Genomic DNA, 25950 nt, shown 5'->3' on the forward strand with positions numbered 1-25950 from the left:
GATCCTGGCACTCCTATTCATTTTCAAGAGGAGTCAGGCATCGTCTCCTTTGGAAGCATTGATCTCCGCGGACCTCTCGAATTTTCAAAGGATATGAGGCCTCCGCTCGCGATGAGGCGGAGAATTAGGTCTTTCTCTGTTGTCTCCACAGGGGATTCAGACATCCCTTCGTCTTGGGAGATGCAAGACGAGCCTGCATTCAATTCACTGCAGGGATATGCGGCCTTACTTCGAGTCAGACCATCTCGGCGTCCATTCCACTTGAGGCCACAAACTCAGGGGCCCTCTCACATACTTGTAGCTGAGAGAAGCCTCCTCTTGAGGTGCTTGTGGAAAGTTGGTATTCCTCTTGAGTCTAAGCCAGGGACTAAGCTCTCATCTCAAGTTGATTTGGGGTCCACGGAGCCCTTTCGTGTTGCTCCAGTGACCTCTGGATCCCTCTAGACTTGAGACAGTGATCTTGGGTGTTCTCTGGAGTGCCATCAAGGAAATCAAGGCTCGTTTCATTTTTGATGTGGAATACGGAATTGCTCTGCACGCAGGGCAGGGGAATCGGGCCTCATCTCGCGGCGAGGGGGAAGTCTCATGGTTTTTCTCGAGTTGCGCCCGGAACCTGGGGTATATTCTCGAGTTACGACGGGGAGGCCACTTCCAGACACGTGTTTGTTCAGCGACATCAGGACTCCTGCCTAGGTGCGAGGGATACCTCGGGATTCTCCTCGAGTCTTGGCATGACAATTGGGACGCGTCTCCACGTGAGGCGGGAGACCCAGGGTCCCTTTCCACGTGCCACAAGGATCCTGGGACTCCTATCCATTTTCAAGAGGAGTCAGGCATCGTCTCCTTTGGAAGCATTGATCTCCGCGGACCTCTCGAGTTTTCAAAGGATGTGAGGCCTCCGGTCACGATGAGGCAGAGGACTAGGTCTTTCTCTGTGGTCTCCACAGCGGATTCAGACATCCCTTCGTCTTGGGAGATGCAAGACGAGCCTGCATTCAATTCACTGCAGGGATATCCGGCCTTACTTCGAGTCAGAGCATCTCGGTGTCCATTCCACTTGAGGCCACAAACTCAGGGTCCCTCTCACATATCTGTAGCTGAGAGAAGCCTCCTCTTGAGGTGCTTGTGGAAAGTTGGTATTCCTCTTGAGTCGAAGCCAGGGACTATGCTCTCATCTCGAGTTGATTTGGGGTCCACGGAGCCCTTACGTTTTGATACAGTGACCTCAGGATCCCTCTAGACTTGAGACAGTGATCTTGGGTTTTCTTTGGAGTGTCATCAAGGATATCAAGGCTCCTTTCACTTTTGATGTGTAATACGGAATTGCTCTGCACGCAGGGCACGAGAATCGGGCCTCATCTCGCGGCGAGGGGGAAGTCTCATGGTTTTTCTCGAGTTGCGGCCGGAACCTGGGGTATATTCTCGAGTTACGACGGGGAGGGCCCTTAAAGAAACGTGTTTGTTCAGCGACGTCATGACTCCTGCCTAGGTGCGAGGGACACCTCGGGATTCTCCTCGAGTCTTGGCATGGCAATGGGGATGCGTCTCCACTTGAGTCGGGAGACCCAGGGTCCCTTTCCACATGCCCCAGGGATCCTGCGACTCCTATCCATTTTCAAGAGGAGTCAGGCACCGTCTCCTTTGGAAGCATTGATCTCCGCGGACCTCTCGAATTTTCAAAGGATGTGAGGCCTCCGGTCGCGATGAGGCGGAGAATTAGGTCTTTCTCTGTGGTCTACACAGGGGATTCAGACATCCCTTCGTCTTGGGAGATGCAAGACGAGCCTGCATTCAATTCACTGCAGGGATATCCGGCCTTACTTCGAGTCAGACCATCTCGGAGTCCATTCCACTTGAGGCCAGCAACTCAGGGTCCCTCTCACATACCTGTAGCTGAGAGAAGCCTCCTCTTGAGGTGCTTGTGGAAAGTTGGTATTCCTCTTGAGTCTAAGCCAGGGACTAAGCTATCATCTCGAGTTGATTTGGGGTGCACGGAGCCCTTTCGTGTTACTCCAGTGACCTCAGGATCCCTCTAGACTTGAGACAGTGATTTTGGGTTTTCTCTGGAGTGCCATCAAGGAAATCAAGGCTCCTTTCACGTTTGATGTGGAACACGGAATTGCTCTGCACGCAGTGCAGGGGAATCGGGCCTCATCTCACGGTGAGGGGGAAGTCTCATGGTTTTTCTCGAGTTGCGGCCGCAACCTGGGGTATATTCTCGAGTTACGACGGGGAGGGCCCTTACAGACACGGGTTTGTTCAGCGAGGTCAGGACTCCTGCCTAGGTGCGAGGGACACCTCGGGATTCTCCTCGAGTCTTGGCATGGCAATTGGGACGCGTCTCCACGTGAGGCGGGAGACCCAGTGTCCCTTTCCACGTGCCACAGGGATACTGGGACTCCTATCCATTTTCAAGAAGAGTCAGGCATCGTCTCCTTCGGAAGCATTGATCTCCGCGGAACTCTCGAGTTTTCAAAGGATGTGAAGACTCCGGTCGCGATGAGGCGGAGAATTAGGTCTTTCTCTGTGGTCTCCACAGGGGATTCAGACATCCCTTCCTCTTGGGAGTTGCAAGACGAGCCTGCATTCAACTCACTGCAGGGATATGCGGCCTTACTTCCAGTCAGACCATCTCAGTGTCCATTCCACTTGAGGCCAGCAACTCAGGGTCCCTCTCACATACCTGTAGCTGAGAGAAGCCTCCTCTTGAAGTGCTTGTGGAAAGTTGGTATTCCTCTTGAGTTAAGCCAGGGACTAAGCTCTCATCTCGAGTTGATTTGGGGTGCACGAAGCCCTTTCCTGTTGCTCCAGTGACCTCAGGATCCCTCTAGACTTGAGACAGTGATTTGGGTTTTCTCTGGACTGTCATCAAGGAAATCAAGGCTCGTTTCACGTTTAATGTGGAACACGGAATTGCTCTGCACGCAGTGCAGGGGAATCGGGCCTCATCTCGTGGCGAGGGGGAGTCTCATGGTTTTTCTCGAGTTGCGGCCGGAACCTGGGGTATATTCTCGAGTTACGACGGGGAGGGCCCTTCCAGACACGTGTTTGTTCAGCGACGTCAGGACTCCTGCCTAGGTGCGAGGGACACCTCGGGATTCTCCTCGTGTCTTGGCATGGCAATTGGGACGCGTCTCCACGTGAGGCGGGAGACCCAGGGTCCCTTTCCACGTGCCACAGGGATCCTGGGACTCCTATCCATTTTCAAGAAGAGTCAGGCATCGTCTCCTTTGGAAGCATTGATCTCCGCAGACCTCTCGAGTTTTCAAAGGATGTGAGGCCTCCGGTCGCGATGAGGCGGAGGACTAGGTCTTTCTCTGTCGTCTCCACATGGGATTCACATCCCTTCGTCTTGGGAGATGCAAGACGAGCCTGCATTCAATTCACTGCAGGGATATCCGGCCTTACTTCGAGTCAGAGCATCTCGGTGTCCATTCCACTTGAGGCCACAATCTCAGGGTCCCTCTCACATACCTGTAGCTGAGAGAAGCCTCCTCTTGAGGTGCTCTTGGAAAGTTGGTATTCCTTTTGACTCGAAGCCAGGGACTAAGCTCTCATCTCTAGTTGATTTGGGGTCCACGGAGCCCTTTCGTGTTGCTACAGTGACCTCAGGATCCCTCTAGACTTGACACAGTGATCTTGGGTTTTCTCTAGGGCCATCAAAGAAATCAAGGCTCCTTTCACGTTTGATGTGGAACATGGAATTGCTCTGCACGCAGTGCAGGGGAATCGGGCCTCATCTCGCGGCGAGGGGGACGTCTCATGGTTTTTCTCGAATTGCAGCTGGAACCTGGAGTATATTCTCGAGTTACGATGGGGAGTGCCCTTCCAGACACGTGTTTGTTCAGCGACGTCAGGACTCCTGCCTAGATTCGAAGGACACCTCGGTATTCTCCCCATGTCTTGGCATGGCAATTGGGACGCGTCTCCACGTGAGGCCGGAGACCCATGGTCCCTTTCCACGTGCCACAGGGATCCTGGGACTCCTATCCATTTTCAAGAGGAGTCAGGCATCGTCTCCTTTGGAAGCATTGATCTCCGCAGACCTCTCGAGTTTTCAAACGATGTGAGGCCTCCGGTCGCGATGAGGCGGACGACTAGGTCTTTCTCTGTCGTCTCCACCGGGAATTCAGACATCCCTTCGTCTTGGGAGATGCAAGACGAGCCTGCATTCAATTCACTGCAGGGATATCCGGCCTTACTTCGAGTCAGAGCATCTCGGTGTCCATTCCACTTGAGGCCACAATCTCAGGGTCCCTCTCACATACCTGTAGCTGAGAGAAGCCTCCTCTTGAGGTGCTTGTGGAAAGTTGGTATTCCTCTTGAGTCGAAGCCAGGGACGAAGCTCTCATCTCGAGTTGATTTGGTGTCCACAGAGCCCTTTCGTGTTGCTCCAGTCACCTCAGGATCCCTCTAGATTTGAGACAGTGATCTTGGGTTTTCTCTGGAGTGCCATCAAGGAAATCAAGGCTCCTTTCACGTTTGATGTGAAACACGGAATTGCTCTGCACCCAGTGCAGGGGAATCGGGCCTCATCTCGCGGCGAGGGGGAAGTCTCATGGTTTTTCTCGAGGTGCGGCCGGAACCTGGGGTATATTCTCTAGTTGCGACGGGGAGGGCCCTTCCAGACACGTCTTTGTTCAGCGACGTCAGGACTCCTGCCTAGGTGCGAGGGACACCTCGGGATTCTCCTCGAGTCTTGGCATGGCAATTGGGACGCGTCTCCACGTGAGGCGGGAGACCCAGGGTCCCTTTCCAGGTGCCACAGGGATCCTGGGACTCCTATCCATTTTCAAGGGGAGTCAGGCATCGTCTCCTTTGGAAGCATTGATCTCCGCAGACCTCTCGAGTTTTCAAAGGATGTGAGGCTTCCGGTCGCGATCAGGCGGAGGACTAGGTGTTTCTCTGTGGTCTCCACAGGGGATTCAGACATCCCTTCGTCTTGGGAGATGCAAGACGAGCCTGCATTCAATTCACTGCAGGGATATCAGGACTTACTTCGAGTCAGAGCATCTCGGTGTCCATTGCATTTGAGGCCACAATCTCAGGGTCCCTCTCACATACCTGTAGCTGAGAGAAGCCTCCTCTTGAGGTGGTGTGGAAATTTGGTATTCCTTTAGAGTGGAAGCCAGGGACTAAGCTCTCATCTCGAGTTGATTTGGGGTCCACGGAGCCCTTTCGTGTTGCTCCAGTGACCTCAGGATCCCTCTAGATTTGAGACAGTGATCTTGGGATTTCTCCGGAGTGCCATCAAGGAAATCAAGGCTCCTTTCACGTTTGATGTGGAACACGGAATTGCTCTGCACGCAGTGCAGGGGAATCGGGCCTCATCTCGCGGCGAGGGGGAAGTCTCATGGTTTTTCTGGAGTTGCGGCCGGAACCTGGGGTATATTCTCGAGTTACGACGGGGAGGGCCCTTCCAGACACGTGTTTGTTCAGCGACGTCAGGACTCCTGCCTAGGTTCGAGGGACACCTCGGGATTCTCTTCGAGTCTTGGCATGGCAATTGGGACGCGTCTCCACGTGAGGCGGGAGACCCAGGGTCCCTTTCCACGTGCCACAGTGATCCTGGGACTCCTATCCATTTTCAAGAGGAGTCAGGCATCGTCTCCTTTGGAAGCATTGATGTCTGCAGACCTCTCGAGTTTTCAAAGATTGTGAGGCCTCCGGTCACGATGAGGCGGAGGACTTGGTCTTTCCCTGTGGTCTCCAGAGGGGATTCAGACATCCCTTCGTCTTGGGAGATGCAAGATGGGCCTGCATTCAATTCACTGCAGGGTTATCCGGCGTTACTTCGAATCAGAGCATCTTGGTGTCCATTCCCCTTGAGGCCACAAATTCAGGGTCCCTCTCACATACCTGTGGCTGCGAGAAGCCTCCTCTTGAGGTGCTTGTGGAAAGTTGGTATTCCTCTTGAGTCGAAGCCAGGTACTAAGCTCTGATCTTGAGTTGATTTGGGGTCCACGGAGCCCTTTCGTGTTGCTCCAGTGACCTCAGGATCCCTCTAGACTTGAGACAGTGATCTTGGGTTTTCTCTGGAGTGCCATCAAGGAAATCAAGGCTCCTTTCACGTTTGATGTGGAACACGGAATTGCTCTGCACGCAGAGCAGGGGAATCGGGCCTCATCTTGCGGCGAGGGGGAAGTCTCATGGTTTTTCTCGAATTGCAGCTGGAACCTGGAGTATATTCTCGAGTTACGATGGGGAGGGCCCTTCCAGACACGTGTTTGTTCAGCGACGTCAGGACTCCTGCCTAGATTCGAAGGACACCTCGGTATTCTCCCCAAGTCTTGGCATGGCAATTGGGACGCGTCTCCACGTGAGGCCGGAGACCCATGGTCCCTTTCCACGTGCCACAGGGATCCTGGGACTCCTATCCATTTTCAAGAGGAGTCAGGCATTGTCTCATTTGGAAGCATTGATCTCCGCAGACCTTTCGAATTTTCAAAAATGTGAGGCCTCCGGTCGCGATGAGACGGAGAACTAGGTCTTTCTCTGTGGTCTCCACAGGGGATTCAGACATCCCTTTGTCTTGGGAGATGAAAGACGAGCTTGCATTCAATTCACTGCAGGGATATCCGGCCTTACTTCGAGTCAGAGCATCTCGGTGTCCATTCCCCTTGAGGCCACAAACTCAGGGTACCTCTCACATCCATGTAGCAGGGTGAAGCCTCCTCTTGATTTGCTTGTGGAAACTTGGTATTCCCCTTGAGTCGAAGCCAGGGACTAAGCTCTCATCTCGAGTTGATTTGAGGTCCACGGAGCCCTTTCGTGTTGGCCAGTGACCTCAGGATCCCTCGAGACTTGAGACAGTGATCTTGGATTTTCTCTGGAGTGCCATCAAGGAAATCAAGGCTCCTTTCACGTTTGATGTGGAACACGGAATTGCTCTGCACCCAGTGCAGTGGAATCGGGCCTCATCTCGCGGCGAGGGGGAAGTCTCATGGTTTTTCTCGAGTTGCGGCCGGAACATGGGGTATATTCTCGAGTTACGACGGGGAGGGCCCATCCAGACACGTGTTTGTTCAGCGATGTCAGGACTCCTGCCTAGGAGCGAGGGACACCTCGGGATTCTCCTCGAGTCATGGCATGGCAATTGGGACGCGTCTCCACGTGAGGCGGGAGACCCAGGGTCCCTTTCCACGTGCCACAGGGATCCTGGGACTCCTATCCATTTTCAAGAGGAGTCAGGCATCGTCTCCTTTGGAAGCATTGATCTCCGTGGACCTCTCGAATTTTCAAAGGATGTGAGGCCTCCGGTCGCGTTGAGGCGGAGGACTAGGTCTTTCTCTGTGGACTCCACAGGGGATTCAGACATCCCTTCGTCTTGGGAGGTGCAAGACGAGCCTGCATTCAATTCACTGCAGGGATGTCCGGCCTTACTTCGAGTCAGAGCATTTCGGTTTCCATTTCACTTGAGGTCACAAACTCAGGGTCCCTCTCACATACCTGTAGCTGAGGGAAGCCTCCTCTTGAGGTGCTTGTGGAAAGTTGGTATTCCTCTTGAGTCGAAGCCAAGGACTAAGCTCTCATCTAGAGTTGATTTGGGGTCCACGGAGCCCTTTCGTGTTGCTCCAGTGACCTCAGGATCCCTCTAGACTTGAGATAGTGATCTTGGGTTTTCTCTGGAGTGCCATCAAGGAAATCAAGGATCCTTTCACGTTTGATGTGGAACACGGAATTGCTCTGCACGCAGTGCAGGGGAATCGGGCCTCGCCTTGCGGCGAGGGGGAAGTCCTATGGTTTTTCTCGAGTTGCGGCCGGAACCTGGGGTATATTCTCGAGTTACGACGGGGAGGGCCCTTCCAGACACGTGTTTGTTCAGCGACGTCAGGACTCCTGCCTAGGTTCGAGGGACCCCTCGGGATTCTCCTCGAGTCTTGGCATGGCAATGGGGACGCAGCTCCACGTGAGGCGGGAGACCCAGGGTCCTTTTTCACGTGCCACAGGGATCCTGGGACTCCTATACATTTTCAAGTGGAGTCAGGCATCGTCTCCTTTGGAAGCATTGATCTCCGCGGACCTCTCGAATTTTCAAAGGATGTGAGGCCTCCGGTCGCGTTGAGGCGGAGAATTACGTCTTTCTCTGTGGTCTCCACAGGGGATTCAAACATCCCTTCGTCTTGGGAGATGCAAGACAAGCCTGCATTCAATTCACTGCAAGGATATCCGGCCTTACTTCGAGTCAGACCATCTCGGTGTCCATTCAACTTGAGGCCAGCAACTCAGGGTCCCTCTCACATACCTGTAGCTGAGAGAAGCCTCCTCTTGAGGTGCTTGTGGAAAGTTGGTATTAATATTGAGTCGACGCCAGAGACAAAGCTCCCATCTCGAATTGTTTTGGGGTCCACGGAGCCCTTTCGTGTTGCTCCAGTGACCTTAGGATCCCTCTAGACTTGAGACAGTGATCTTGGGTTTTCTCTGGAGTGCCATCAACGAAATCAAGGCTCCTTTCACGTTTGATGTGGAACACGGAATTGCTCTGCACGCAGTGCAGGGGAATCGGGCCTCATCTCGCGGCGAGGGGGAAGTCTCATGGTTTTTCTCGAGTTGCGGCCGGAACCTGGGGTATATTCTCGAGTTACGACGGGGAGGGCCGTTCCAGACACGTGTTTGTTCAGCGACGTCAGGAATCCTGCCTAGGTGCGAGGGACACCTCGGGATTCTCCTCGAGTCTTGGCATGCCAATTGGGACGCGTCTCCACGTGAGGCGGGAGACCCAGGGTCCCTTCCCACGTGCCACAGGGATCCTGGGACTCCTATCCATTTTCAAGAGGAGTCAGGCATCGTCTCCTTTGGAAGTATTGATCTCCGCAGACCTCTCGAGTTTTCAAAGGATGTGAGGCCTCCGGTCGCGATGAAGCGGAGTACTAGGTCTTTCTCTGTGGTCTCCACAGGGGATTCAGACCTCCCTTCGTCTTGGGAGATGCAAGACGAGCCTGCATTCAATTCACTGCAGGGTTATCCGGCGTTACTTCGAGTCAGAGCATCTTGGTGTCCATTCCCCTTGAGGCCACAAACTCAGGGTCCCTCTCACATACCTGTGGCTGCGAGAAGCCTCCTCTTGAGGTGCTTGTGGAAAGTTGGTATTCCTCTTGAGTCGAAGCCAGGTACTAAGCTCTGATCTCGAGTTGATTTGGGGTCCACGGAGCCCTTTCGTGTTGCTCCAGTGACCTCAGGATCCCTCTAGACTTGAGACAGTGATCTTGGGTTTTCTCTGGAGTGCCATCAAGGAAATCAAGGCTCCTTTCACGTTTGATGTGGAACACGGAATTGCTCTGCACGCAGAGCAGGGGAATCGGGCCTCATCTTGCGGCGAGGGGGAAGTCTCATGGTTTTTCTCGAATTGCAGCTGGAACCTGGAGTATATTCTCGAGTTACGACGGGGAGGGCCCTTCCAGACACGTGTTTGTTCAGCGACGTCAGGACTCCTGCCTAGGTGCGAGGGACACCTCGGGATTCTCCTCGATTCTTGGCATGGCAATTGGGACGCGTCTCCACCTGAGGCGGGAGACCCAGGGTCCTTTTCCACGTTCCACAGTGATCCTGGGACTCCTATCCATTTTCAAGAGGAGTCAGGAATCGTCTCCTTTGGAAGCATTGATGTCTGCAGACCTCTCGAGTTTTCAAAGGATGTGAGGCCTCCGGTCACGATGAGGCGGAGGACTTGGTCTTTCCCTGTGGTCTCCAGAGGGGATTCAGACATCATTTCGTCTTGGGAGATGCAAGATGAGCCTGCATTCAATTCACTGCAGGGTTATCCGGCGTTACTTCGAATCAGAGCATCTTGGTGTCCATTCCCCTTGAGGCCACAAACTCAGGGTCCCTCTCACATACCTGTGGCTGCGAGAAGCCTCCTCTTGAGGTGCTTGTGGAAAGTTGGTATTCCTCTTGAGTCGAAGCCAGGTACTAAGCTCTGATCTCGAGTTGATTTGGGGTCCACGGAGCCCTTTCGTGTTGCTCCAGTGACCTCAGGATCCCTCTAGACTTGAGACAGTGATCTTGGGTTTTCTCTGGAGTGCCATCAAGGAAATCAAGGCTCCTTTCACGTTTGATGTGGAACACGGAATTGCTCTGCACGCAGAGCAGGGGAATCGGGCCTCATCTTGCGGCGAGGGGGAAGTCTCATGGTTTTTCTCGAATTGCAGCTGGAACCTGGAGTATATTCTCGAGTTACGATGGGGAGGGCCCTTCCAGACACGTGTTTGTTCAGCGACGTCAGGACTCCTGCCTAGATTCGAAGGACACCTCGGTATTCTCCCCAAGTCTTGGCATGGCAATTGGGACGCGTCTCCACGTGAGGCCGGAGACCCATGGTCCCTTTCCACGTGCCACAGGGATCCTGGGACTCCTATCCATTTTCAAGAGGAGTCAGGCATTGTCTCATTTGGAAGCATTGATCTCCGCAGACCTTTCGAATTTTCAAAAATGTGAGGCCTCCGGTCGCGATGAGACGGAGAACTAGGTCTTTCTCTGTGGTCTCCACAGGGGATTCAGACATCCCTTTGTCTTGGGAGATGAAAGACGAGCTTGCATTCAATTCACTGCAGGGATATCCGGCCTTACTTCGAGTCAGAGCATCTCGGTGTCCATTCCCCTTGAGGCCACAAACTCAGGGTACCTCTCACATCCATGTAGCAGGGTGAAGCCTCCTCTTGATTTGCTTGTGGAAACTTGGTATTCCCCTTGAGTCGAAGCCAGGGACTAAGCTCTCATCTCGAGTTGATTTGAGGTCCACGGAGCCCTTTCGTGTTGGCCAGTGACCTCAGGATCCCTCGAGACTTGAGACAGAGATCTTGGGTTTTCTCTGGAGTGCCATCAAGGAAATCAAGGCTCCTTTCACGTTTGATGTGGAACACGGAATTGCTCTGCACCCAGTGCAGTGGAATCGGGCCTCATCTCGCGGCGAGGGGGAAGTCTAATGGTTTTTCTCGAGTTGCGGCCGGAACATGGGGTATATTCTCGAGTTACGACGGGGAGGGCCCATCCAGACACGTGTTTGTTCAGCAATGTCAGGACTCCTGCCTAGGAGCGAGGGACACCTCGGGATTCTCCTCGAGTCATGGCATGGCAATTGGGACGCGTCTCCACGTGAGGCGGGAGACCCAGGGTCCCTTTCCACGTGCCACAGGGATCCTGGGACTCCTATCCATTTTCAAGAGGAGTCAGGCATCGTCTCCTTTGGAAGCATTGATCTCCGTGGACCTCTCGAATTTTCAAAGGATGTGAGGCCTCCGGTCGCGTTGAGGCGGAGGACTAGGTCTTTCTCTGTGGACTCCACAGGGGATTCAGACATCCCTTCGTCTTGGGAGATGCAAGACGAGACTGCATTCAATTCACTGCAGGGATGTCCGGCCTTACTTCGAGTCAGAGCATCTCGGTTTCCATTTCACTTGAGGTCACAAACTCAGGGTCCCTCTCACATACCTGTAGCTGAGGGAAGCCTCCTCTTGAGGTGCTTGTGGAAAGTTGGTATTCCTCTTGAGTCGAAGCCAAGGACTAAGCTCTCATCTAGAGTTGATTTGGGGTCCACGGAGCCCTTTCGTGTTGCTCCAGTGACCTCAGGATCCCTCTAGACTTGAGATAGTGATCTTGGGTTTTCTCTGGAGTGCCATCAAGGAAATCAAGGATCCTTTCACGTTTGATGTGGAACACGGAATTGCTCTGCACGCAGTGCAGGGGAATCGGGCCTCGCCTTGCGGCGAGGGGGAAGTCCTATGGTTTTTCTCGAGTTGCGGCCGGAACCTGGGGTATATTCTCGAGTTACGACGGGGAGGGCCCTTCCAGACACGTGTTTGTTCAGCGACGTCAGGACTCCTGCCTAGGTGCGAGGGACCCCTCGGGATTCTCCTCGAGTCTTGGCATGGCAATGGGGACGCAGCTCCACGTGAGGCGGGAGACCCAGGGTCCTTTTCCACGTGCCACAGGGATCCTGGGACTCCTATACATTTTCAAGTGGAGTCAGGCATCGTCTCCTTTGGAAGCATTGATCTCCGCGGACCTCTCGAATTTTCAAAGGATGTGAGGCCTCCGGTCGCGTTGAGGCGGAGAATTACGTCTTTCTCTGTGGTCTCCACAGGGGATTCAAACATCCCTTCGTCTTGGGAGATGCAAGACAAGCCTGCATTCAATTCACTGCAAGGATATCCGGCCTTACTTCGAGTCAGACCATCTCGGTGTCCATTCAACTTGAGGCCAGCAACTCAGGGTCCCTCTCACATACCTGTAGCTGAGAGAAGCCTCCTCTTGAGGTGCTTGTGGAAAGTTGGTATTAATATTGAGTCGACGCCAGAGACAAAGCTCCCATCTCGAATTGTTTTGGGGTCCACGGAGCCCTTTCGTGTTGCTCCAGTGACCTTAGGATCCCTCTAGACTTGAGACAGTGATCTTGGGTTTTCTCTGGAGTGCCATCAACGAAATCAAGGCTCCTTTCACGTTTGATGTGGAACACGGAATTGCTCTGCACGCAGTGCAGGGGAATCGGGCCTCATCTCGCGGCGAGGGGGAAGTCTCATGGTTTTTCTCGAGTTGCGGCCGGAACCTGGGGTATATTCTCGAGTTACGACGGGGAGGGCCGTTCCAGACACGTGTTTGTTCAGCGACGTCAGGAATCCTGCCTAGGTGCGAGGGACACCTCGGGATTCTCCTCGAGTCTTGGCATGCCAATTGGGACGCGTCTCCACGTGAGGCGGGAGACCCAGGGTCCCTTCCCACGTGCCACAGGGATCCTGGGACTCCTATCCATTTTCAAGAGGAGTCAGGCATCGTCTCCTTTGGAAGTATTGATCTCCGCAGACCTCTCGAGTTTTCAAAGGATGTGAGGCCTCCGGTCGCGATGAAGCGGAGTACTAGGTCTTTCTCTGTGGTCTCCACAGGGGATTCAGACCTCCCTTCGTCTTGGGAGATGCAAGACGAGCCTGCATTCAATTCACTGCAGGGATATCCGGCCTTACTTCGAGTCAGAGCATCTCGGAGTCCATTCCACTTGAGGCCACAAACTCAGGGTCCCACTCACATACATGTAGCTGAGAGAAGCCTCCTCTTGAGGTGCTTGTGGAAAGTTGGTATTCCTCTTGAGTCGAAGCCAGGAACTAAGCTCTCATCTCGAGTTGATTTGGGGTCCACAGAGCCCTTTTGTGTTGCTCCAGTGACCTCAGGATCCCTCTAGACTTGAGACAGTGATCTTGGGTTTTCTCTGGAGTGCCATCAAGGAAATCAAGTCTCCTTTCACGTTTGATGTGGAACACAGAATTGCTCTGTACGCAGTGCAGGGGAATCGGGCCTCATCTCGGGGCGAGGGGGAAGTCTCATGGTTTTTCTCGAGTTGCGGCTGGAACCTGGGGTATATTCTCGAGTTACGACGGGGAGGGCCCTTCCAGACACGTGTTTGTTCAGCGACGTCAGGACTCCTGCCTAGGTGCGAGGGACACCTCGGAATTCTCCTCGAGTCTTGGCATGGCAATTGGGACGCGTCTCCACGTGAGGCGGGAGACCCAGGGACCCTTTCCACGTGCCACAGGGATCCTGGGACTCCTATCCATTTTCAAGAGGAGTCAGGCATCGTCTCCTTTGGAAGCATTGATCTCCGCGGACCTCTCGAGTTTTCAAAGGATGTGAGGCCTCCGGTCGCGATGAGGTGGAGAACTAGGTCTTTCTCTGTGGTCTCCACAGGGGATTCAGACATCCCTTCGTCTTGGGAGATGCAAGACGAGCCTGCATTCAATTCACTGCAGGGATATCCGGCCTTACTTCAAGTCAGAGCATCTCGGGGTCCATTCCACTTGAGGCCACAAACTCAGGGTCCCTCTCACATACCTGTAGCTGAGAGAAGCCTCCTCTTGAGGTGCTTGTGGAAAGTTGGTATTCCTCTTGAGTCGAAGCCAGGGACTAAGCTCTCATCTCGAGTTGATTTGAGGTCCACGGAGCCCTTTCCTGTTGCTCCAGTGACCTCATTCCTCTAGACTTGAGACAGTGATCTTGGGTTTTCTCTGGATTGCCATCAAGGAAATCGAGGCACCTTTCACGTTTGATGTGGAACACGGAATTGCTCTGCACGCAGTGCAGGGGAATCGGGCCTCATCTCGGGGCGAGGGGGAAGTCTCATGGTTTTTCTCAAGTTGCGGCCAGAACCTGAGGTATATTCTCGAGTTACGACGGGGAGGGCCCTTCCAGACACGAGTTTGTTCAGCGACGTCAGGACTCCTGCCTAGGTGCGAGGGACACCTCGGGATTCTCCTCGAGACTTGGCATGGCAATTGGGACGCGTCTCCACGTGAGGCGGGAGACCCAGGGTCCCTTTTAACGTGCCACAGGGATACTGGGACTCCTATCCATTTTCAAGAGGAGTCAGGCATCGTCTCCTTTGGAAGCATTGATCTCCGTGGACCTCTCGAGTTTTCAAAGGATGTGAGGCCTCCGGTCGCGATGAGGCGGAGATCTAGGTCTTTCTCTGTGTCTCCACATGGTATTCAGACATCCCTTCGTCTTTGGAGATGCAAGACGAGCCTGCATTCAATTCACTGCAGGGATATCCGGCCTTACTTCGAGTCAGAGCATCTCGGAGTCCATTCCACTTGAGGCCACAAACTCAGGGTCTCTCTCACATACCTGTAGCTGAGAGAAGCCTCCTCTTGAGGTGCTTGTGGAAAGTTGGTATTCCTCTTGAGTCGAAGCCAGGAACTAAGCTCTCATCTCGAGTTGATTTGGGGTCCACAGTGCCCTTTTTTGTTGCTCCAGTGACCTCAGGATCCCTCTAGACTTGAGACAGTGATCTTGGGTTTTCTCAGGAGTGCCATCAAGGAAATCAAGGCTCCTTTCACGTTTGATGTGGAACACGGAATTGCTCTGCACGCAGTGCAGGGGAATCGGGCCTCATCTCCTGGCGAGGGGGAAGTCTCATGGTTTTTCTCGAGTTGCGGCCGGAACCTGGGGTATATTCTCGAGTTAAGATGGGGAGGGCCCTTCCAGACACGAGTTTGTTCAGCGACGTCAGGACTCCTGCCTAGGTGCGAGGGACACCTCGGGATTCTCCTCGAGTCTTGGCATGGCAATTGGGATGCGTCTCAACATGAGGCGGGAGACCCAGGGTCCCTTTCCACGTGCCACAGAAACTCTGGGACTCCTATCCATTTTCAGGAAGAGTCAGGCATCGTCTCCTTTGGAAGCATTGATCTCCGCGGACCTCTCGAATTTTCAAAGATGTGAGGCCTCCTGTCGCGATGAGGCGGAGAACTAGGTCTTTCTCTGTGGTCTCCAAAGGGGATTCAGACATCCCTTCGTCTTTGAGATGCAAGACGAGCCTGCATTCAGTTCACTGCAGGGATATCCGGCCTTACTTCGAGTCATAGCACCTCGGTGTCCATTCCACTTGAGGCCACAAACTCAGGGTCCCTCTCACATACCTGTAGCTGAGAGAAGCCTCCTCTTGAGGTGGTTGTGGAAAGTTGGTATTCCTCTTGTGTCGGAGCCAGGGAGTAGTCTCTCATCTCGAGTTGATTTGGGGTCCACAGAGCCCTTTGCTGTTGCTACAGTGACCTCAGGATCCCTCTAGACTTAAGACAGTGATATTGGGTTTTCTCTGGAGTGTCATCAAGGAAATCAAGGCTCCTTTCACGTTTGATGTGGAACACGGAATTGCTCTGCACGCATTGAAGGCGAATCTGGCCTCATCTCGCGGCGAGGGCAAGTCTCATGGTTTTTCTCGAGTTGGGGCCGGAACCTGGGGTATATTCTCGAGTGACGATGGGGAGGGCCCTTCCAGACACGTGTTTCTTCAGCGACGTCAGGACGCCTGCCTAGGTGCGAGGGACACCTCGGGATTCTCCTCGAGTCTTGGCATGGCAATTGGGACGTGTCTCCACGTGAGGCGGGAGAACCAGTGTCCCTTTCCACGTGCCACAGGGATCCTGGGACTCCTATCCATTTTCAAAAGGAGTCAGGCATCGTCTCCTTTGAAAGCATTGATCTCCGCGGACCTCTCGAGTTTTCAAAGGATGTGAGGCCTCCGGTCGCGATGAGGCGGAGAACTAGGTCTTTCTCTGTGGTCTCCACAGGGAATTCAGAGATCCCTTCGTCTTGGGAGATGCAAGACGAGCCTGCATTCAATTCACTGCAGGGATATCCGGCCTTACTTCGAGTCAGAGCATCTCGGAGACCATTCCACTTGAGGCCACAAACTCAGGGTCCCTCTCACATACCTGTAGCTGAGAGAAGCCTCCTCTTGAGGTGCTTGTGGAAAGTTGGTATTCCTCTTGAGTCGAAGCCAGGAACTAAGCTCTCATCTCGAGTTGCTTTGGGGTCCACAGTGCCCTTTTGTGTTGCTCCAGTGACCTCAGGATCCCTCTAGACTTGAGACAGTGATCTTGGGTTTTCTCTGGAGTGCCATCAAGGAAATCAAGGCTCCTTTCACGTTTGATGTGGAACACGGAATTGCTCTGCACGCAGTGCAGGGGAATCGGGCCTCATCTCGCGGCGAGGGGAAAGTCTCATGGTTTTTCTCGAGTTGCGGCCGGAACCTGGGGTATATTCTCGAGTGACGACGGGGAGGGCCCTTCCAGACACGTGTTTGTTCAGCGACGTCAGGACTCCTGCCTAGGGTTGAGGGACACCTCGGGATTCTCCTCGAGTCTTGGCATGGCAATTGGGATACGTCTCCACGTGAGGCGGGAGACCACGTGTCTCTTTCCACGTGCCACAGGGATCCTGGGACTCTTATCCATTTTCAAGAGGAGTCAGGCATCGTCTCCTTTGGAAGCATTGATCTCCGCGGACCTCTCGAGTTTTCAAAGGATGTGAGGCCTCTGGTCGCGATGAGGCGGAGAACTAGGTCTTTCTCTGTGGTCTCCACAGGGGATTCAGACATCCCTTCGTCTTGTGAGATGCAAGACGAGCCTGCATTCAATTCACTGCAGGGATATCCGGGCTTAGTTCGAGTCAGAGCATCTCGGTGTCCATTCCACTTGAGGCCACAAACTCAGGGTGTCTCTCACATACCTGTAACTGAGAGAAGCCTCCTCTTGACGTGCTTGTGGAAAGTTGGTATTCCTCTTGAGTCGAAGCCAGGGACTAAGCTCTCATCTCGAGTTGATTTGGGGTCCACGGTGCCCTTTTTTGTTGCTACAGTGACCTCAGGATCCCTCTAGACTTGAGACAGTGATCTTGGGTTTTCTCTGGAGTGCCATCAAGGAAATCAAGGCTCCTTTCACGTTTGATGTGGAACACGGAATTGCTCTGCATGCAGTGCAGGCGAATCGGGCCTCATCTCGCGGCGAGGGGGAAGTCTCATGGTTATTCTCGAGTTGCGACCGGAACCTGGGGTATATTCTCGAGTTATGATGGGGAGGGCCCTTCCAGACACGTGTTTTTTCAGCGACGTCAGGATGCCTGCCTAGGTGCGAGGGACACCTCGGGATTCTCCTCGAGTCTTGGCATGGCAATTGGGATGCGTCTCCACGTGAGGCGGGAGACCCAGTGTCCCTTTCTGCGTGCCACAGTGATCCTGGGACTCCTATCCATTTTCAAAAGGAGTCAGGCATCGTCTCCTTTGGAAGCATTGATCTCCTCAAACCTCTCGAGTTTTCAAAGGATGTGAGGCCTCCGGTCGCGATGAGACGGAGAACTAGGTCTTTCTCTGTGATCTCCACAGGGGATTCAGACATCCCTTCGTCTTGGGAGATGCAAGACGAGCCTGCATTCAATTCACTGCAGGGATATCCGGCCTTACTTCGAGTCAGAGCATCTCGGTGTCCATTCCACTTGAGGCCACAAACTCAGGGTCCCTCTCACATACCTGTAGCTGAGAGAAGCCTCCACTTGACGTGCTTGTGGAAAATTGGTATTCCTTTTGAGTCGAAGCCAGGGACTAAGCACTCATCTCGAGTTGATTTGGGTTCCACGGAGCCCTTTTGTGTTGCTACAGTGACCTCAGGATCCCTCTAGACTTGAGACAGTGATCTTGGGTTTTCTCTGGAGTGCCATCAAGGAAATCAGGGTTCCTTTTACGTTTGATGTGGAACACGGAATTGCTCTGCACGCAGTGTGGGGGAATCAGGCCTCATCTCGTGACGAGGGGGAAGTCTCATGGTTTTTCTCGAGTTGCGGCCGGAACCTGGGGTATATCCTCGAGTTACGGCGGGGAGGGCCCTTCCAGACACGAGTTTGTTCAGCGAAGTAAGGACGCCTGCCTAGGTTCGAGGGACACCTCGTGATTCTCCTCGAGTCTTGGCATGGCAATTGGGACGCGTCTCCACGTGAGGCGGAGACCCAGGGTCCCTTTCCACGTGCCACAGGGATCCTGGGTCACCTATCCATTTTCAAGAGGCGTCAGGCATCCTCTCCTTTGGAAGCATTGATCTCCTCGGACCTCTCGAGTTTTCAATGGATGTGAGGCCTCTGGTCGCGATGAGGCGAAGAACTAGGTCTTTCTCTGTGGTCTCCACAGGGGATTCAGACATCCCTTCCTCTTGGGAGATGCAAGACGAGCCTGCATTCAATTCACTGCAGGGATATCCGGCCTTCCTTCGAGTCAGAGCATCTCGGTGTCCATTCCACTTGAGGCCACAAACTCAGGGTCCCTCTCACATACCTGTAGCTGAGAGAAGCCTCCTCTTGAGGTGCTTGTGGAAAGTTGGTATTCCTCTTGATTCGAAGCCAGGGACTAAACTCTCATCTCGAGTTGATTTGGGGTTCACGGAGCCCTTTCGTGTAGCTACAGTGAACTCAGGATCCCTCTAGACTTGAGACAGTGATCTTGGGTTTTCTCTGGAGTGCCATCAAGGAAATCAAGTCTCCTTTCACGTTTGATGTGGAACACGGAATTGCTCTGCACACAGTGCAGGGGAATCGGGCCTCATCTCGCGGCAAGGGGGAAGTCTCATGGTTTTTCTCGATTTGCGGCCGGAACCTGGGGTATATTCTCGAGTTACGAAGGAGAGGGCCCTTCCAGACACGTGTTTGGTCAGCTACGTCAGGACGCCTGCCTAGGTGCGAGGGACACCTCGGGATTCTCCTCGAGCCTTGGCATGGCAATTGGGACGTGTCTCCACGTGAGGCGGGAGACCCAGGGTCCCTTTCCACGTGCCACAGGGATCCTGGGACTCCTATCCATTTTCAAGAGCAGTCAGGCATCGTCTGCTTTGAAAGCATCGATCTCCACGGACCTCTCGAGTTTTCAAAGGATATGAGTCCTCCGGTCGCGATGAGGCGGAGAACTAGGTCTTTCTCAGTGGTCTCCACAGGCATTCAGACATCCCTTCGTCTTGGGAGATGCAAGACGAGCCTGCATTCAATTCACTGCAGGGATATCCGGCCTTACTTCGAGTCAGAGCATCTCGGTGTCCATTCCACTTGAGGCTGCAAACTCAAGGTCCCTCTCACATATATATAGCTGAGAGAAGCCTCCTCTTGTGGTGCTTGTGGAAAGTTGGCATTCCTCTTGATTTGAAGCCAGGAAATCAGCTCTCATCTCGAGATGATTTGGGGTATGTGGAGCTCTTTCGTGTTGCTGCAGTTACCTCAAGGTCCCTCTAGATATGAGACAGTGTTCTTGGAGTTTCTCTGGGGTGCCATCAAGGAAATCATGTCTCCTTTCATGTTTCATGTGGAAAACGGAAATGCTCTGCATGCAATGCAGCGGAATCAGGCCTCATCTCGTGGCTAAGGGGAAGTCTCATGATGTTTCTCGAGTTGGGGCGGGAACCTGGGGTATATTCTCGAGTTACTTCTGGGATGGACTTCAAAACAAAAGTTTGATCAGCGTCCTCAGGACTCCTGTCTAGTTGCGAGGGAAACCTCAGGATTTTCCTCGAGACTTGGCAGGGCAATTTGGACGCCTCTTCAGGTGAGGCGGGAGACCCAGGTTCCCTTTCCAAGTGCCACAGGGATCCTGGGATTTCTATCAATTTTCAAGAGGAGTCAGGCATCGTCTCTTTTTGAAGCACTGATCTCCGTGTACCTCTCAAGTTTTCAAAGGATATGAGGCCTCTGGTCGCGATTAGGCGGGGAACTAGGTCTTTCTCTATGGTCTGCAGAGAGAATTTAGACATGTCTTCATCTTGGGAGATGTAAGACGAGCCTGCACTCAAGTCACTGCAGGGATATCTGGCGTTATTTCCAGTCAGGGAATGTCGGTGTCCATTCCACTTGAGGCTGCAAACTCAAGGTCCCTCTCACATATATATAGCTGAGAGAAGCCTCCTCTTGTGGTGCTTGTGGAAAGTTGGCATTCCTCTTGATTTGAAGCCAGGAAATCAGCTCTCATCTCGAGATGATTTGGGGTATGTGGAGCTCTTTCATGTTGCTGCAGTTACCTCAAGGTCCCTCTAGATATGAGACAGTGTTCTTGGAGTTTCTCTGGGGTGCCATCAAGGAAATCAAGGCTCCTTTCGTGTTTGATGTGCAACACGGAATTGCTCTGCATGTAATGCAGCGGAATCGGGCCTCATCTCACGGCGAGGTGGAAGTCTCATGATTTTTCTTGAGTTGCGGCAGGAACCTGGGGTATATTCTCGTGTTAGGAAGGGGATGGGCCTTGAAAACACGTGTTTGTTCAGCGACGTCAAGACTCCTGTCTAGTGATGAGGGACACCTCGGGATACTCCTCGAGGCTTGAAAGGGCAATAGGAACACGTCTCGAAGTGAGGCAGATGACCCAAAGTCCCTCTCCTGTTGCCACTCGGATACTGGGATTCCTGTCAATTTTCAAGAGGAGTCAGTCATTGTCTCCTTTTGAATCACTGAACTCCGCTTTCCTCTCGAGTTGTCAAAGGGATGTGAGGCCTGCTCTAGAAATCGTGCGGGGAGCTGGGCAATCTCTAGTGTCTCCCCAGGGGTTTCATTCATCCCTTCATCTTAGGAAATGCAAGACGAGCCTGCCTTCAAGTCACTGCAGGGGTATCCGGCCTTATTTCGAGTCAGGGCATCTCAGTGTCCTTTCCAGTTGAGGCCGCAAACTCAGGGTCCCTCTCACATACCTGTAACTGGGAGAAGCCTCCTCTTAAAGTGCTTGTGTAAAGCTGTCATTCCCCTTGAGTCGAAGCCAGGGACTTACCCTTCCTCTCGAGTTGATTTGTGGTACACAGAGTTCTTTTGTGTTGTTAGCGTGACCTCAGGATCCCTCTAGACTTGAGACAGTGTTCTTAGTGTTTCTCTGGAGTGCCATCAAGGAAATCAAGGCTCCTTTCATGTTTGATGTGGAACACGGAATTGCTCTACACGCAATGCAAATGAATCGGGCCTCATATCGCGGCGAGGGGGAAGTCTCATGGATTTTCTAGAGTTGTGGCGCGAACCTGGGGTTTATTCTCGAGTTAGGACGGGGATGGCCCTTCAAAACAAGTGTTTGTTCAGAGACGTCAGGACTCCTGCCTAGTTGCGAGGGACACCTCGGGATTCTCCTCGAGGCTTGAAAGGGCCATAGGAACACCTCTCGATGTGAGGCAGCAGACCCAGTATCCCATTCCTGTTCCCACTGCAATACTGGGATCCTGTCAATTTTGAAGAGGAGTCAGACATCGTCTGTTTTTGAATCACTGAATTCCGCATTCCTCTTGAGTTGCCAAAGTGCTGTGAGGCCTCCTGTATAGATGGGTCGGGGAGCTTGGCTTTCTCTAGTGTCTCCCCAGGGGATTCAGACATCCCTTTATCTTGTGAGATGAAAACCAGCTTGCATTCAATTCACTGGAGGAAAATTCCAGCCTTATTTCGATTCAGGACATCTCAGTGTTGATTCCATATGAGACAGCAAATTCAGGGTCCCTCTCACATACATATAGCAGAGAGAAGCCTCCTCTTGTGGTGCTTGTGGAAAGTTGGCATTCCTCTTTATTTGAAGCCAGGATATCAGCTCTCATCTCGAGATGATTTGGGGTACATGGAGATGTTTCAAGTTGCTGCAGTTACCTCAAGATCCCTCTAGATATGAGACAGTGTTCTTCGAGTTTCTATGGAGTGCCATCAAGGAAATCAAGGCTCCTTTCATGTTTGATGTGGAAACGGAATTGCTCTGCATGCAATGCAGCGGAATCGGGCCTCATCTCACGGCGAGGTGGAAGTCTCATGTTTTATCTCGAGTTGTGGCAGGAACCTGGGGTATATTCTCGAGTTACAAGGGGGATGGCCCTTGAAACCACGTGTTTGTTCAGCAACGTCTGGACTCCTTTCTAGTGATGAGGGACACCTCGGGATTCCCCTCGAGGCTTGGCAGGGCAATTGGGACGCCTCTCCATGTGCGGGGGGGGGGGGGGGGGCGAGACCCAGTGTCCCTTTCCACGTGCCACAGGGATATTGGATTCCTATCACTTTTCAAGAGGAGTCAGTCATCGTCTCCTTTTGAAGCATTGATCTCCGCGAACCTCTCAAGTTTTCAAAGGATGTGAGGCCTCTGGTCGCGATGAGGCAGAGAACTAGGTCTTTCTCTGTGGTCTCCACAGGGGATTCAGACATCCCTTCGTCTTGCGAGATGCAAGACGAGCCTGCATTCAATTCACTGCAGGGATATCCGGCCTTACTTCGAGTCAGAGCATCTCGGTGTCCATTACACTTGAGGCCACAAACTCAGGGTCCCTCTCACATACCTGTAGCTGAGAGAAGCCTCCTCTTGAGGTGCTTGTGGAAAGTTGGTATTCCTCTTGAGTCGAAGCCAGGGACTAAGCTCTCATCTCGAGTTGATTTGGGGTCCACGGAGCCCTTTCGTCTTGCTACAGTGACCTCAGGATCCCTCTAGACTTGAGACGGTGTTCTTGGGTTTTCTCTGGAGTGCCATCAAGGAAATCAAGACTCCTTTCATGTTTGATGTGGAACACGCAGTTGCTCTGCACGCAATGCAGCATAATCATGCCTCATCTCCAGGCGAGGAGGAAGTCTCTTGGTTTTTCTCAACATGCGTCAGAACGCTGGGAAATATTCTCGAGTTACAACGGGGATGGCCCTTTCAAACACGTGTTTGTTCAGCGATGTCAGGACTACTTCCTAGTTGCGAGGGACACCTCGAGATTCTCCTCGAGGCTTGAAAGGGAAATAGGAACACCTCTCGAGGTGAGGCGGCTGACCCAAGTTCCCTTTCCTGTTGCCACCCGGGTGCTGGGATTCCTGTCAATATTCAAGAGGAGTCAGGCATCATCTCCTTTTGAATCACTGAGTGCTGCTTTCCTCTCGAGTTGTCTAAGGGATGTAAGGCCTCCTGTCGAGATGGGGCAGGTAGCTAGGGCTTTCCCTAGTGTCTCCCCAGGGGATGCAGACATCCCTTCATCTTTTGAGATGAAAACCAGCTTTCATTCAAGTCACTGCAGGGGATTCCGGCCTTATTTCCAGGCAGGGCATCTAGATTTCGATTCCATTTGAGGCTGCAAATTCAGGGTCCCTCTCACATACGTATAGCTGAGAGAAGCCTTCTCTTGTGGTGCTTGTGAAAAGTTGGCTTTCCTCTTGATTTCAAGCCAGGAAATCAGCTCTCATCTCAAGATGAATTAGGGTACAAGGAGTTCTTTCGTGTTGCTGCAGTGACCTCAGGATCCCTCTAGACTTGAGACAGTGTTCTTAGGGATTCTTTGGAGTGCCATCAAGTAAATCAAGGCTCCTTTTGTGTTTGATGTGGAACATGGAATTGCTCTGCATGCAATGCAGGGGAATCGGGCCTCATCTCTCAGCGAGGGGGAAGTCTCATAGTTTATCTCGAGTTGCGGTGGGAACATGGGGTATATTCTCGAGTTACGACGGGGAGGGCCCGTCCAAACACGTGTTTGTTCAGCGACATCAGGACGTCGGTCTAGTTGTGAGGGACACCTCGGGATTCTCTTCGAGGCTTGCCAGGGCAACTGGGACGCCTCTCCAGGTGAGGCCAGAGACCCAGGGTCCCTTTCCACATGCCACAGGGATACTGGGATTCCTATCAATTTTCAAGAGGAGTCAGGCATCATCTCCTTTTGAAGCATTGATCTACGTGGACCTCTCGAGTTTTCAAAAGATGTGAGGCCTCCGGTCGTGATGATGCGGGGAACTAGGTCTTTCTTTGTGGTCTCCACAGGGGATTCAGACATCCCTTCGTCTTGGGAGATGCAAGATGAGCCTGCATTCAAGTCACTGCAGGGCTGTCTGGCCTTATTTCGGGTCAGGGCATCTCGGTGTCCATTCCACTTGAGGCCACAAACTCAGGGTCCCACTCACATACCTATAGCTGAGAGAAGCCTCCTCTTGAAGTGCTTGTGGAAAGTTGGTATTCCTCTTGAGTCCAAGCCAGAAACTAAGCTCTTATCTCGAGTTGATTTGTGGTACACTGAACTCTTTCGTGTTCCTACAGTGACCTCAGAATCCCTCTAGACTTGAGGCAGTGTTCTTGGGGTTTCTCTGGAGTGCTGTCAAGAAAATTAAGGCTCCTTTCTTGTTTGATGTGGAACACGGCATTGCTCTGCACTTAATGCAGCAGAATTGAGCTTCGTCTTGCGGAGAGGGGGAAGTCTAATGGTTTTTCTCGAGTTGCGGTGGGATCCTGGGGTATATTCTCGAGTTAAGAAGGGAATGGCCCTTCCAAACACGTGTTTGTTCAGCGACTGCAGGCTTCCTGTCTAGTTGCGAGGGACACCTCGGGATTCTGCTTGAGGCTTGAAAGGGCAATAGGAACACCTCTTGATTTGAGCGGCACGCCTAGGTTCCATTTCCTGTTGCCACTGTGATCCTGGGATTCCTGTCAATTTTCAAGAGGAGTCAGGCATCGTCTCCTTTTGAATCATTGAACTCCGCTTTACTCTCGAGTTGTCAAAGGGATGTGAGGCCTCCTGTCGAGATGGGCGGGAGGCTAGGCTTTTCTCTAGTGTCAACCCAGGGGATTCAGACATCCCTTCATCTTGTGAGGTGAAAACCAGTTTGCACTGAATTCACTGCAGGGAATTCCAGACATATTTCGTTGCAGGGCATCTCGGTGTCAATTCCACTTGAGGCCGCAAATTCACGGCCCTCTCACATACGTTCAGCTGAGAGAAGCCTCCTGAGGGAGGAGGAACTTTGGTATTCCTCTTGATTTGAAGCCAGATAATCAGCTCTCATTTCGAAATGATTTGGGTTACATGGGTCTCTTTCGTGTTGCTGCAGTGACATCAGGATCCCTCTAGACTTGAGACAGTGTTCTTAGGGTTTGTCAGGAGTGCCATCAAGGAAATCAAGGCTCCTTTCGTGTTTGATGTGGAACACAGAGTTTTGCTGCATGCAATGCAGGGAAATCGGGCCTCATCTCGCAGCGAGGTGGAAGTCTCATGATTTTTCTCGAGTTGTTACGGGATCCTGGGTGTTGGGGTCACTTAATGGACTGGAACCTTGTCGTACGGAGTCGATGATAAGAAAGTAAAAGAGAGAACGTGGCTGACATCCCTTGATTTACGCAGAGGACCCATAAAGTCCTTGACACAGGACTTGCATCACTCACGAAAGCATCATGCGCCCTCTCGAGGGGGTCTTAGAAGCCCAGGCAGAAAAGTGAGCACGATGGGTCTCCATGCTCCAGAGAGTCAGCCAGAAAAAGAGAGAGAGAAAGAGAGCAAGAGAGAGAGAGAGACAAAAAAGATCCAGGGACCTAAGCTCTGATGGAGCAAAGGTGCTTTAATGATTTTTCTATGAGTATATATAGGCTGCAGTACAAGAAACTTCTTTCGAGAATGATAGAGATCAGAAAACCAAACGTACAGCAACCGTTACCAAGGGAACAAGGGGTAATGTTAGTCACAAGGTCAGGACACAATCCATATCTCAAGAAAGGGGAATGAGACTAAACTGTTTTGTCCTAAAGAGAATGTTTATGAAAGGAGACCCAAGCCTGCCTCAGACAATGACCTCCGTCCCTGGGAGCAGCGTGCTGTTCCGCTTGAAGCGGGACAAAGGACTCATGAGAAACAGCACGTAGGAATCCTCCCATCAAACATTCCCTGACAATTCCCCCTTATTTATTTATAATATTTGCAAGAAGAG

Source organism: Dama dama, chromosome 4 (genome assembly GCF_033118175.1).
Source record: "Dama dama isolate Ldn47 chromosome 4, ASM3311817v1, whole genome shotgun sequence".
NCBI lineage: Eukaryota > Metazoa > Chordata > Mammalia > Artiodactyla > Cervidae > Dama > Dama dama.